Genomic DNA, 15,329 nt, shown 5'->3' with positions numbered 1-15,329 from the left:
GTATTATATATTACGTAATACGCGTTCCGTCGTCGGAAAAAAAAACCTAAAAATAAAACTAGTATTGAAACGGTCAAGTTAGGAACTTTTTTCGTCAGTGCACGTTCACTTCAGCAACGACAGTAATTTCTACGACTCCGAGAAACGTCCGCCATTTTGTTTCTATTTCACGAATAACATGTGCCGCACCGTAGACGTGCAGGTAAATTTTGGAGCTTCCGTTTAATGACACAAGTTGACTGCGCAAGTATTATTCTATCTTTGTTACTCATGGAACCCGAAAAAAGATAAAACAACATTTATGTCGACTTATGGAAAGCATCCTTTATACAAGTCTGTTTTTTGTGGTTGAACTTGTGTACTTTTGGAGCCTACGTGAGATGTATTATGTTTGATATTCGATGAAAGCAAGAAAGAGTTCTTAAATCGTAAAAAAAGTCAATCACACACAAACATAGTCGACTATTCTTCTCACATTTGACTGTGATTTCTTATTGTTTATGACTTAAAGCTTTAGTAATGGCTTATTACAGAAAGCCTCTTAAATATAGAAATCGACTATGAATCTCGGTTCTAATACAGTCAAATAACAGGAATAAAAAAGACAGATCTTTTATTGCTTACCAAATCTTCCTTGCGCTCCGCGGAGATGCTCCCGGAGTCCGTTTTGCACCTCGCACCTTCCTCGCTTAATCCGAGCAGGTGCCTATCACAGAATTTCCACTTTTTCGCAATCGTTCGGCAACACGCACTCCCGTCGAGCGACGATCGCTCAACGATTAACTATAGTCCGAGTTGTTCTCTTTTCAACGGTTCGCGTCGAGGCACATGAACACGATTGTCACAGATAAACAGATTCCGCTCGCGGAGTCCGAGTTCCGGCGACACGTTTAACGTCCGAATTTTCGCCGAAAACTTTCCCTCTCCCGCTTCCTCTTCGTGGAATTGCAAGATCAACGCGACCAGACCGATCGTTCCAAACTGCCGGACTGTCGAAATGGCCGAGATCACGCGACGTGCACAACTTCACGGCGTACTAACGAGCGGTTTGAAAATTTTCAAAACTTACACTGATATTTTCACGGCCGACAGGTGGCGCTTAAACAAACTCCGTGGCACGCGCTCGCGCGTTTCACGTTTGTTTTGATGAAATGCGCAATGGAGAAATGATCGCGCGCGCGCGCGCGAAACAAAAACAGAAAGAGGAAAAAACTATCCACACGTTCGACGCACTGTTTTGAACCACGGGAACGGTCACATTACTCCCATGCGGCGCGTTGATCGCTGTCGGCGATGACGTTCAGCCGTTGAACCTGCTTTTAGCCGTATAAATCTCCTGGAGTCGTCAACAACAACGAAGGAAGGCCGGCGAATTGCGCGTAGCTCTGAACTCGTCGAACTCTCGGGATTTCGCAACGGGCATAATCCTATGGCGCGACGTCGCCGGGCTTCTCGTTCCACCTCGTCTCGTCTCGTCGGAGGCGTCCTTAACTCCGTTCGTTTGACGCGATGTCGCCGCGGGGGATCGCAGCTCGTCGCGCGGCTTATTACGTGTTCACGTCGACGCGGTTCGACAGCACCTGCAGCACTGACTGACTCGGATCATCTCGTCGCGGGCGACTCGACACGCCGGCGGCGTTTGCACGTCGATTCCGCACGCGGTCTGCTGGTCGCGGACTGCCGACGCGACGGCATGGCGCGCGGCGTTTCCGTGCCGACGACGATAAGACACACCACCCGGGGAAACGTCCTCTGACCGTCGTCGGCGCACCCGTACTGGCCCGTACAACCCGCGTATACGGCGGAAACGCGGTGAGACGGCACGCACGGAAGAGGAGGAGGGAAAGAAGGGAGACACGACTGGTGGGCGACGAACGACGATGTGCGACGATGACGCGCGAACGGAGAGAGACGACGAGGCGCGGACGTGGCCGCTGGTGGCCGACTGCCGCCGACGGATCAACGAACAACGGATGGACGTCCCTACGGTCCCCGGGTGGGCGGATGAGGGTACGCTCCGAACGATCAGCTGATCGCCACGCGCGGCTGCTATGGTAACTCGACGTCAGCGGCTGGCTCCGGCTCCTCCACCGGTGGGGCTGCACACGCGGCGATTCATTTCGGTCACGTTATCTTTTACGATGCCGTGCTGCGACGACGGTTGCTGTGACTTCCTCGCCGTGTATATCGCGCACGTGCGAGCGACTCGTCGGTCTCGCGTGCGTGAGTGCGTGCGTGAGCGGGCACGCGCGCGTCAATGACGGCACGCGCAAGTACAGGCGATATATATATATATCTCTCTTTCACGCAGCTTGTGATTTCTTTTCTTTTTCTTTGTTCCTTAAAAGCGTCGATTCGCGCGGTAGGAAACACGTGCGAGAAGAGAGCGAGAGATGGATGAGAAGGCACGAAAACAGGTTCAAGGAAGAAAAAGAAAGAGAGAGAGAGAGAGAGAGAGAAAGGGAGAGAGAACGCACAGAGAAAGAAAAAAGAGGAAAGAGAGAGTGTCGTCGTAGAGCGACCTAAGCACCTAAGCGCGACTCGTCACACGGCTTGAACGGCGGGCGACGGCCGTGCGTGACAGGAAGGAAAATCACGAGGCGAGCGTGATGGTGGCGCGAGCGACAACGTACGCCATCCGCTCGTGTCGGCAGCCGGGCGTGCACTGCCTTCCCGAGTCGTCGGTTGGTTCTCCATCCTCGACTCCGGCTGGCTGGCTCGCTCGCTCGCTCGCTCGCTCGTTCGCTCGCTCGGTCGCGCGCGACCGGAGTCGCCGCTCGCTCGTATCGCGTGCGCCGCGACGACGAGCGACGGGCCGGCTCTCGATGGGGTACCGCACGCGGTAGGATAGGCAATCAATTAGGAGATATCGATTGGAATCAAAGTACTTTTCGGGAACATGGGAAAGGATCGAGTGACTCTTGATCTTTTCGTCAGAGTCGATTGCACCTGACGTCTCGATCAGCACTGACCTAGGTCAACCTAACATTTTGCTTTCCTGCCTGATGCACAAAGACCGGCAGTCTGTGCAGCAGTCATATTATTGTTTCTGGAATGGACGTGGAATGTAAGATGAATACTTTATTTATAATCATATTTATTTACATGAGTATGACCAGGATTTTGTTTAGGAGGGAGGAGGAATTATTGGATCCTTTTATATATTATAATATTATTTTCAATTAATTGCTAGCACAAGTTAAAAAATCACAAAATCACATATTTAATTTACTAATTTATTTTATTTTTCTCTTAAAGTTGTAAACTGATTTGAACTGGAAAAATTTAAATTTATAACATTAGCTGTCTTGGATTTTCAGAAAATCTTTCTGTAACTTTCGTCTCCAATTCTTTCTTCTTTTCCAAAATTAATTTCTTGTGAATACTCATACATAGTCCGAACGATTTTACTACTTTTTTTCTTAAAATCTAGGGAGAGAGTTCATAGTTTGATCACATTTCCTTTTTGATTACACTCATGTTGATTTATATACACATATTTTATATCTTTATGTATAACATATTTTTAAATTTGAATATCTCTATTTATAATTGATGATAATAACAATAATTAACATTTATTGCGTAGCAATATGATAATTCAATAAAATATAAAATGATTACAATTACAGTATCTAGATAATAACAATTGAAATATAAAATACTGTAGTAAGCATTCTAATATAAAAGTTGAAATGAATTCTAGCGCAATTTATACGAAAATAAAACAGATTTGAAAAGTACAAGAGAAATCTAAGGTTTTTCAAAGAAGATCGAAATATTGATTATCACTCATGGTGATAGAAAAAAAACATGTCGCTCATTCGTTACAATAACGACATAACTAAAAAATTATCAATTTTTTAATTGCTTGCAAAAAAATGGATAAAGAAAAAGAACATACTTTCTAAGAACATACTTTCATTTTACTATAATCAATTATTACAGTAAAATTATTTAACATTTTAAAATTAAATTATAAAATTTTTTTATTTAAAATTCTGGAAAATTTTGTTTTTTTATTTATGTTGCTGTAACAAATGAGCGATGTACTTTTATATAATTCGTTATGCTCTCTTGAATTCACAAGTTTACGTTATTTTGTTGACGTTATTGAGGATTTAAAACTTTTAGACTTTCTACCAAACCGTTGAGAGCATTCGCAAATGCTTTGTTTCGATTATAATAAATTCAAAAACACATAGTGAATAATAGTGTTTATCTAAAAGTGGAAATAGATGATCTCTAAACGTCTTCGGTCTATTATTTAACAAAATATGTTACGAAAAACATTATATTCGCTCAACAAGAATTAGACGCATTGCGGCATCTTTATGAGAGCGTTACTTTATGACTTTAGTTATATTCTGACGTCTGTTCCATAAAAGTTTTCGCAATGATCGTGATTTTATCGACTTGTAGGAAGTCTAAACTTTCCAATTGAAATCGTTCTGGATGTTTGAATCGCATTAACGTCTTTCGTTAACGATTTATAGAACTTATAAGCGACGCAATAAAGTGACTATGTATTCATAACGTGACACTTTCTTCTTCATTCAAATCGCAGAATATAACTCACTATATCAGAATTAAAGCGAAAAAATAATTTATAAAGCCACATGTTATTTACGTATCATATAAATAGAAAAAAAATACATAACTAGCGAATGGAAAGGTTAACTTCAACCGCAATTTAACCGAGGCTCTGTTTCCGATTATACACTTGGAAAATTTAACATAAATATTTTGTAAAATATTAACACAAAAACGTAATACTGACACAATTTGTAAACAAATTGTGGGAGCATATTTCTTTAATAAAATTAACATTTATAATATATATCAATAAACATTTTATTCATTTATCTTTGAATTTACATTAAAAAAATATTCTTATGCTTTAAAATTCATTATTTTTGATAATTGTTTGGTCAATCAAAAAAATTGTATTATTTTAAAAAATATTGAATATCAGTTTAATACAAAATATTAAAATAACCCAATCAATTATGTTAAATTAACATTCAGATATGTTAATAATTCAATTAAAAATGTTAACTAGAACTGGTTTTAATAAATAGGTACAAAATATTTTTTATTCTATAATATTAAAAAGAATGATTTGTTTAATTATAATTCATTAATGCAGATGAGAGTCATTTACATAATATATATCGCGTGCGTGATATTCTTATAAGGACAATGCAAATGCAAAATTGAACGAAGAGATGAGAATCTTATGATCAACGGGGGAAGAAGACTCTGCCGATGAATGGCCGCTGTCCACATATGTGGGTGTCGCTATTCGAGTATTTCTAAGCGAGAGCAAGCTTTTTCTTTTGTATATGTGTGCGCGCGCGTGTGTGTGTGACCGAAAGTAGACAAATCAATGGCCACGCCTTTGGGAACCAGGCGCCACGCCAGACGTTGCCAGTCGAAGACAAAGACACCCACGTGCGAATTGTATCTCCCTCTCGATCCGAAAAATCCTGTAGGAAACTATCTCCGATAATTGCCGTTCCAAGAAACTCGAAGTATGACCGATTCACCGTACCGTTCCTCTTATGCTTTCTCGCTTGAGGTATGTATGTATTGTTAGTCATCGCGCGGCCTGAATTCTTTCCTGCTTGCTTACATAGAGATGCATTAGACAATCCTCTCGGCACTACACCTTGCCTCGCAATGTTATTAAATCATCATTACAAATATAATTATTTCGCATACTTTTATCTGATAATAAATATCATTTCATTATAATTTCTTTCGTGTTGAATAAAACAAATTTACTTCTTTTGATAAGATTGAGTAGAGCCTATCGGTAAACCAAACACTTGCTTCGAAAGATTTAATAAATAAAATACATAAAAAAATAATACAGAACTTATTTAGGAATTCTTAATTTATTATCCATACAGTAATATAATCATTATTTAAATGCAGATTATATTAAAATAAACATCGTTCTTTGTGTAATTTTGATAATATGTTCTATATAAAATTTTCCAAATCGTATATACATTTTCCTCAAATACATAATTAAAATTAATACAAATCATGAAGAACACGATGCAAAGATCTAGAAGGATATCAAAGTTCATCGAACATTCGATAATTAAGCCCCAATTTTTATACACTCTGAAAAACATTTTTTTATTATACCAATGAAACATATATTGTAGAATACATTTTGATGAGACCAAACAGAATTTCTGGTTATAATAATTATAATAGATATATTTTATAACTTGATATTTTATATCCGAACTATTTAGAATAAACTTACCTTTAAAGAAATTTGGTACAGTTTTTATTGGATCTATAAAACTTCACACACTGGAAAAAGAATCTGCACTGTTAAAAATAAAATGTTAATTTTAAGTTAAAAACATACAGTGGACTTTCTGAGACATTCAAAAATGTTAAAATTAACATTTTATTTTTAACAGTATGGTTGTATTAATTGAAATTCTGATTAAAAGTGAACAAATCAGAAATTTATGAATTTATTATAGTTGAAATAAAGTTGAAGTTAATTGAGATGATATATATCAGGATTGTGATTGAAAATATGAATCTTCTGATTCGATCATTTTTGACCAACATTTTTCTCAGCGTTCTAATTTATTTATTAGATGTTCTTTTCACTAAAGAGATATATTGACTTAACTATAGTAAATAAATTTAGTATCACTATTAAAAAATTCTTGAATATTTAACAGAAAAAAACCGTTCTCATCTAATCATTTCTAGAAGAATTTTAATTTGTTCATTTTTTCAACAACATATATATTGGTTGAATCTACTAGATTTTCAAATTATGCAAGTAGATTTTTCTTCCAGCGTAGTTGCGTCTAAGAATCCGAGATGTCTGTGAATTGAAATCCCAATGCTGCTACAACGTTCGCTTCTCATCGGAACCCTGCAGCGTAGTGTCGATTTATTAGATGCGTGAGAATGCCTATAAACTAAGGGTTGTCGTGCAAAGTGCAGCATTATACACGAGAGAGGATCGCCCGAAGTGATTCACATTATTCGCATGTGCGATCGTGACACACCGACTCGTGGGTGAACCGAATATAACAGGTAAGTGAGTGAATTTTTGCACCATTGACGTGAATTCTGCCTTGCTGTTTGCGCGTGATGAGACAGGAGCGTGTTGAGATCGGCGCTGAAATTACAGTAAACGTGCGACTCGCGTAAAGTGCCAACGTTAAACGGTTCGATAACGATTCGTGAGAATTTTAAGAGGTCTTCTCTCTATGCGTGCACTCGTGATTTCCTGTGATCGAACGTGGGATTCTATTCGAGCATCAGATCGGCACACGCTTCTAGTTTTACATACGCTTCGCTGATTACATCTTATCAAATACAGATTGTAAATGAATATCGTAGAAACAATTACAATTTGAAATAGACCGATGAGAATAAATCTAATTAAATAAGAGAAATTCTGTTTTCTCTTGTTTAATTAAAACAGATCTTAGTGCTTAAATATTTCTATGTGAATTTATATACAAATTATTTGCAGGTTTATGATTCTCATTAACATCGGATTATTAATATTCTTATAAAGATGCTGTTAGTATTAAAAATTAATAAATTTCTTGTCAATAATTATACATGGTAAAAAAGCAGCACAACTGTAACATAACAATACCGAACTGTCGTTAGGAATTATAGAATCGGGGCATTAATTAAATCATAAATATTCAATTTTAATGATTTTTATCTTCTTTTACTAAAATTCTGCTACAATTCGTGAATACGCAAAATCATTTGCGATAATAACTAGTTTGTAGAAGGCTAATTTACAATGTAAAATGTAGGATAGATCAGAATAGACCGAAGCGAATTAGATCATGGGGCGAAAGAGATTAACGTAAATTTTGAAACAGTTAGTCGATATTTGTCTTTAATTTTATTACTCTTTTGTTCCAAAAACAACTCGTTTAAAACAAAAAAAAATAACGATAAATATATCGCTTAAGCAAGGGATCCTAAAGCAAAGCTCGAACTCCGACAAAATCACTAGATAGCTGTTTTTCCAACGCATCGACATGTCTTTATATACTATCACATCAATATCTCACGCAACCTATGATACATGCAGTCGCACGTTCGTGTCAATTTTCGTATAACAAATTCGTCGCGATAAAGCGTTTAAGTGTAATTCTAAGAACTCGACGTTATTTGTTCGTGCAAACTACGTGTTTGTGGATTACTATTTCGTAAGCGCAGGTTGCAAAACTTTCGTATCAAGTAAGTGTTGTCACGACTTGACAGCTTGAAACGCCATGTTACACTAAGAAATGGTAAAAAATATATCAATTTCGAAATTTTTGGTCGTTCTCGGCATAAATTTCATCTCACAATAATTTCGAAATTTTTTGTCGTTCTCAGCATAAATTCCACCTCACAAACACTTAATGTGTATACTTTAATCCTGGAAAAGGATTTTTGAGAGAGAGAGAGAGAGAGAGAGAGAGAGAGAGAGAGAGAGAGAATCTGTGAAAGAGAAAAAAGGTATTTGTTATACAAAAATTACGATTTAGTCAGTAATACAGACGGCTTTAGAATCCCCTTAAGGGGATTCTGGAGTGACCAAATTATCACATTTCAGTTGTATAAAAATTTTCGAATTAACTGAACGGAATAAAAAATCCTTTTACAAGATTAAAGTAGACGCAAAATTAAGAGGTAGTGTAGTGGATTTTATACTAAAATCGAAAGAATGTTAAAAATTTTTTAACTTTTTTTCGATTGTAAAAGGTTTTTTTATTCCGTTCAGTTCATTCGAAGATTTGCTTCGGTCTATCCTACTAGTACTATATAGTTTGTATCTTTTTCAAAGATATGTTTCTATTTATTTTTCTTAAATTCGATAAGTGTAAAAATAAAATAGAAGTGTAGTATATATCTAATATTAATACAATTAATACGTAATACGGATTAGCAGTTGCATGTACAAAATTACAAGCGTTTAATTCAAAAATAATTTTAAAAATAAATGTACATTGTTTATAAAATAATATCCTGAATATATATATATTATAAAGAAATGTATAATATATCATGGAAGTTTTTTTCAAAGAATGTAGCTTGAAAAGTAAGTTATTACTGCCATCTATCCTTCGTGAAGAATAAATAATATATAATCTGTATGTTATCTAATATTGATAACATTGTTAATTGACATTGCTTGTAATCGATACAGATTGTCGGTAATTCATTCGCAGTAGGTATATCGTATAATATATATTATAGTACTTAATGATTTATAATAATTAATATATTACTATTAATATTTATTTAAACAAATTTACGCGTTCAAATATGACTTTTAATTCTATTGTTGTGCATCAATCGATGAATGATAAAAATCTTGTTAATAACAATTAGAGTAACAGATCTGTTAAGAATGTATATTTAATATATAATTCATATAAAATTTATGTAATATAAAAATTAATATAAAAATTAATATAAAATTTACGTAATTATATATTAGATAACAATAATTATGTTATATGAATATAAGTATCAGAGAGAAACTTCTGTAAGTATTAAATTTCATGGACTCGTTATTTTAAAATTGATAAGCCATAAAGAATATGATATATAATATAACAAAGAGGTTTCTCTCTGATATATAGATATTTAATCTTGGGCTCGTCTTTTGTTAAATGAATTTGATGTGTTATAGTGTTTGGAACTGTATAATTCATACAAGTACATACACTAAACTAAAATACGAAATAGAATTTAATGATTATTTAACTGTAAAAATATTAATATAATTAAAATAAAAACTTGAAAACGAGGATAAAATAAATGTCTTTAAAACTGTTTCAAATGACATCTCGTAGACGTCTTTCATACTTTTTGGAAAATCGTATGAAAATTCTTCTTTCGTGTATATGCAGTTATTTACAATTTACATTATCAACTGTAATATATTTATTAACTCATGAAACAATATGTTCAAAATGCTGATATAAAATACTAATATAGTATGTCCTGGAGACATCATCAAAATGTCTTTCAATCATCATATGATAAAGTTGATGTTATACTTCAATCATTATATGATAAAGTTGATGTTATGCTTCAAGACGTTTCTAAGATGTCTTATATTCCTTTTCTGGGTATGCATGTTATCTGGGGAGTTATAGTGTGACACATATCACTTCTCGATAAATATGTTACAGTCGATAATATAAATAGCTGCATATGTTTCAAAAGTATACTAATTTTCTAAAGCTGGCATATAATCGGTTCTTATTTGTGCTTACATATGACATCTTAAGACTGTACTTAAAATAAAAATAACATTAAGTCACTTTATTTCGGAACGACCGCTTCCCATAAGGCGATATGCTTAAAATGGTCAACTTCAGAATAATATTACAAGAAAACTATACGGTCAATATTGTTCAAATTGTGGGATTATTTGTGTACATTTATCATATTATTTATCTACATCATATAAAAAAATTAAGACTCTAAGTTGATTTTCGATTAACAGGCGAACCTCCTTAAATGAAAATGAGGAAAACATATGTACAATTGTACATACATACGTGTACCCAATATGACTTAATTGCTTTTTTAAAATGTTTACTGCATGTATATGTAAATATTGGAAAATGTTTCATATTTTATTAATATTAAAAATAATGTTTTTGATCTGACCATCAATCTTCAATTATAGATTTAGCAAAAAATTAGAAAAAAATCGCACAGCTTAGATTATATAGAATCCAGTTATCTTATTATTTATCAATTAATAATAATATTTAATTATACGAATCAACAAATATATGCTTTAATGACAATAATATACATGAGAACTATAAATCTTTCATTCAAATTAATCTAATGTTAGATTACAGTAAATAAAAATGCATATGTTGATATGCATATGTTGAAATGCATATGTTGATATGAGTTTATTAAAGATTCAGAAAATTTTTTTTAAGTCATCTGGAAGTTGCGTGTATCATACGTAATGCTCAAAACACATTATACGTAATTTCCAGGAAACTTAAAGGAAATTTCCTTGCATACGTTTTTATTCAAATGTTTAATATGTTAAACTAAATTTGAAGAATTTAAAGCTCTCATTTATATCATTATCAATGTACGAAATATACAATATAATTGAATAAATTATGTTAAATGCAAAATCAACGTGTTCTGTGTACTTTTATAAAATATTGAAGTAAATATTTTCTTTAATAATTGTTTTCTCTATTTATAATTTCGAAAATTCTTTTAACAAACATTTAATATGAAAGAGAGAGAGAGAGAGAGAGAGAGAGAGAGAGAGAGAGAGAGAGAGAGAGAGAGAAACAGAGAGAGAGAGAGAGAGAGAAGAATAAATCTTATACACATTTGTAAAATGGAAAAAATTACTTTAAAGTTAAAGTGATAGGAAAAAAGTGGACTAATCTTTGATGAAAATATATGTCCATTGTTGCAGTAAACCCTCCAATTGAATACATTTTTCTGTATAATATCATATCGTAATGAGATATTGTATTAGGTACATTGTATTAGATAGAGAAGAATAAATAAAGAAATATGTCAATGTTAATATCATTGAATGCATAATATCGCTATTTATATTTCCATAATGCATTTAAATGCAATTATTACCGAGTGGCGTACTAATAATTGCGGTAAGTCATGATTATTTATCATGAGTTACAGTATCATCACGATTAAATTCGTCCTGGAAATAATGTCTTTAGAAAATGAACTCTACACGGAAAAAAAAGATATAGTTCACGTAACACACACTAAAAATTGTTTGTGAGCAATATAAAAACATCATCCTAGTTATCTTTGTGTGATAGGAATGTGTATGGTTGATTACGATTTATTTACTTTGATGTGTCAACTATATATCAATGTAGATAGGCACGATTTGTTTGTAATAACCAAAACTTGGTTGGGGGATCATTTACTATGGATAAATTATATATCCGTATAGTTGCGTCAATCGTGACATTATAAAGCATGATGTAATAAGAATTAAATTATTAATAAGAATTAATTTCTTGTTACATCATGCTATAAATTAAGTTACAATTTCAAAAAGCAAAAGCGACTCACCACGCTTACAATTAAAAATATGTATATGTGAATGCCGTCATTGCTGCAACATAACCTAACCTAATTATTGTACTATGGTTAAAGCAATCACATAAATAGTTGCTCCATATTTTACTATTTAATCTGTTTGGCATCACCAGATTTCTGTGTAGACCACCATTACTGTTTTTTCCGTGTATAAAAAATAACTGCGTAATATAGTTGTACTAATTATGGAATTTCGTATGAATTTAATCTTTGACACAACGCATATTACTTAGTGCCTTGTATAAAAACGCCTAACAAAAGCTATTAGCCGAAATATTTTAATTAAAAATACATTTTACATTTTGTTTGAATAATTTTCTAAATATGCTCTGTTACTTTTGTCGTAGATATCGACGATAGTCATGGCTAAATTAAAAAGGTACCTCATAATAATACAATAGCTCATTACGATATTATACAGAAAAATGTATACAATTAGAGGATTTACTTATTACTAATTGTAAGATTTATATTATTACTGTAACAATATGGACCTATATTTTCACCAAACGTAGATTAATCCGCTGTTTTCCTATCACTTTAACTTTAAAGTTAATTTTTTCTATTTTACAAAATGTGTATTAACCCATTATTGCAATAAACCCTTCAATTATAAATATATCAAAGACTTCACATTACACATTTGCAAACATACTTTTTCTTACGCTATCATACATATACCGTTAATTCTTATTAAATATGTAAGTTATATGAGAACTATTCCAGAGAATACACATGTCTGAAAGATTTCCAATAGACGTCTTGAACTAGACGTCTATAAGACTTTTCCAAAAGACGTTTTTAGACATCTTTCAAACACTTTCGAATGGTCAGTTTTTGACCTGTGTCTTTCACTATGTTTAAAAGTATTCTGTTACTAATATTATAAGATACTATTATTCATAGTATATTTAACTATAAAAATATGAATAAAAGAATATTTTTAAACATAGTGAAAAACATAGGTTAAAATTTTTTAATGATTTCAAACTAGTGTCGTCCCTGAGACCAGCGTTGCACGCTATAAACGCAATTAAACTACTGGAATAATATCACGAAACGAATTAATTTTTGATGCACAATCAGGCATCTGTTATGCAAACTGTTATCTTTCTTTATATTTATTCTCTTACATATTTGTGTTACCTTCTAACATATTCATCTTGTGTAAAATTAACTCAAAAATTTTAGTGAACCGTTTGGGACATGCGATTTATGTTAAATTCAACACATTTTTTGCATCTGTGTTCATGAACAATGAGGTTGATAACGATATTTGTATGTACATACATGATCGTCAAATTGTCAAGTTTACTATATATTATAATAAAAATATTAATCATTGATGAATTGTAGATTACAGGAATACGGATAAATTAAAACTTACATGAAAAACGCTAATCTAGTGGTGGACGATGTTAATATTATAGACATAATGAGTGTCAAAATAATCGCAGAGTATCTAAGTCAAATCAATAAACAATACAGAACAAAGAGAGGAAAGTATCATAAATCCGCGAAAATATTCAAATATATTAGATCTAGAGATGAAATGTCAGTTTGTAGATTCGGTCCATGTTTCTGTTTTTTTATATGAATCATCTCCGATATATCAGCCTTTTTGATAAAACTTTTTTTTCGTCATAAATTTTTATGTTATCCCAGTCAAAAAGTCATGCCCACTTTCTAATCTATGTTCTGTGATAAAAGAGTGTTGTGTCGTGTTCCAATTGATATAATTTCTCTTTAACATGTGCTATTAGACATCGATTAGTTTGACCAACATATTATTATATGAGGCGTCTTCGCAGTCAATTCTATATACTACATCAAATCGAGATAATATAGGAAGATTATCTTCGTGTACTTTTATAAACTTGTTAAGTTTGTTAATCCTTTTATATGCCATACTTATTAACGAATCTGTTTTATAAAAATTTTTTTATTTTTTCAGAGATATGCAGAATCAACGATATGTTGAAAAAAACGTTTTTGTTTTTATTGTTATTTTTATTTGAGTTTAGTTGAATTTTTTAATTGATCGAATCATTGTATCATTTATAATCAGCCTCCTCCATAATTTAGCATCTTTTTTACACAAGATTATACAAAAAAGTCTACCAGAAGCAGAAAGTTTTATAGATAACAGTTTCCATTTAGCGGAAAATATTACAAATTTGACAATTATTATTGATAATGAGTCTTTTTTATCTCTTGACGATTCATTATTTATTAACGTGCCAGATTTAGCTCTGGAGGGAATTTTATAATTATTCATTGTAAATGAATTTCTTATGAAACGATTTTATTAGTTTTAAATACGTAATAATGCATATTTTTCCTACACTTTTGCAAAAAAAATTGATTTAATATTAGTTTCGCAGAAAAAACCAATTTAATATATTATTCCTTACTACTTAGTTCTAAGAAACAAGATAAATTGATTATATGTTTATGTAATATTCCTTTTGCTTGTACAATATATTGTGGAAAAATATCATCATTATTAACAAGCGAACATCGTTATCCGGATATTATCGGATATTGTTTTAAATAAAATTAATGATTTTTGTAATAATATATAGGGTGTTTGATAAGTAACGATAGAACTCTCACATAGGGGTAGAGCGAATTAAACTGACAATGAGTCGAAAAGTCCTCTACCATTTTGCAATTTTCGTAATAATTAACAAGATATCAATTACTAAAAATCATCGAATATTGGTTTTCAATAATTTTTTACTCAAGTACTATCAACTTTACAGAAAAACAGTAAGTGACAAAAATTGTTTATTTTTTTCTCATAGAGTTCTGAGATTTTTTCAGAATTTTTTATCAACTTTTTAGTGCACATTTTCTTATTAGCAACTATTTTTACCAATATGAGAAAATGCGATACTAAAAGATTTTTATCAGAGATATGCATTTTTCATCCAATTTTTTCCAACATTTGTTGCCCATAATATTCGACGTTTAGCATCATGCGGAAATATTTTCATTACGTAGCCTTTCGCTGCAGAATTAGTGCAAAATGGGGCTGCACACCTAATCATTTTGCAATTATTTTTATTAATCTTCTAATAAGTCATACTAATCTTCAAGAGCAAAAAGATATATCACAACTCACGAGAAACTATCAAGGTCAGAAAGAGAGACAACGTATTCCTCTCTCTTTCGTGTGATTT

The sequence above is a fragment of the Mycetomoellerius zeteki genome, unplaced genomic scaffold (assembly GCF_001594055.1).
Source record: "Mycetomoellerius zeteki isolate Tzet28-1 unplaced genomic scaffold, Tzet1.0 scaffold124, whole genome shotgun sequence".
NCBI classification, from domain to species: Eukaryota; Metazoa; Arthropoda; class Insecta; order Hymenoptera; family Formicidae; genus Mycetomoellerius; species Mycetomoellerius zeteki.
This window is presented reverse-complemented; position numbering follows the sequence as displayed.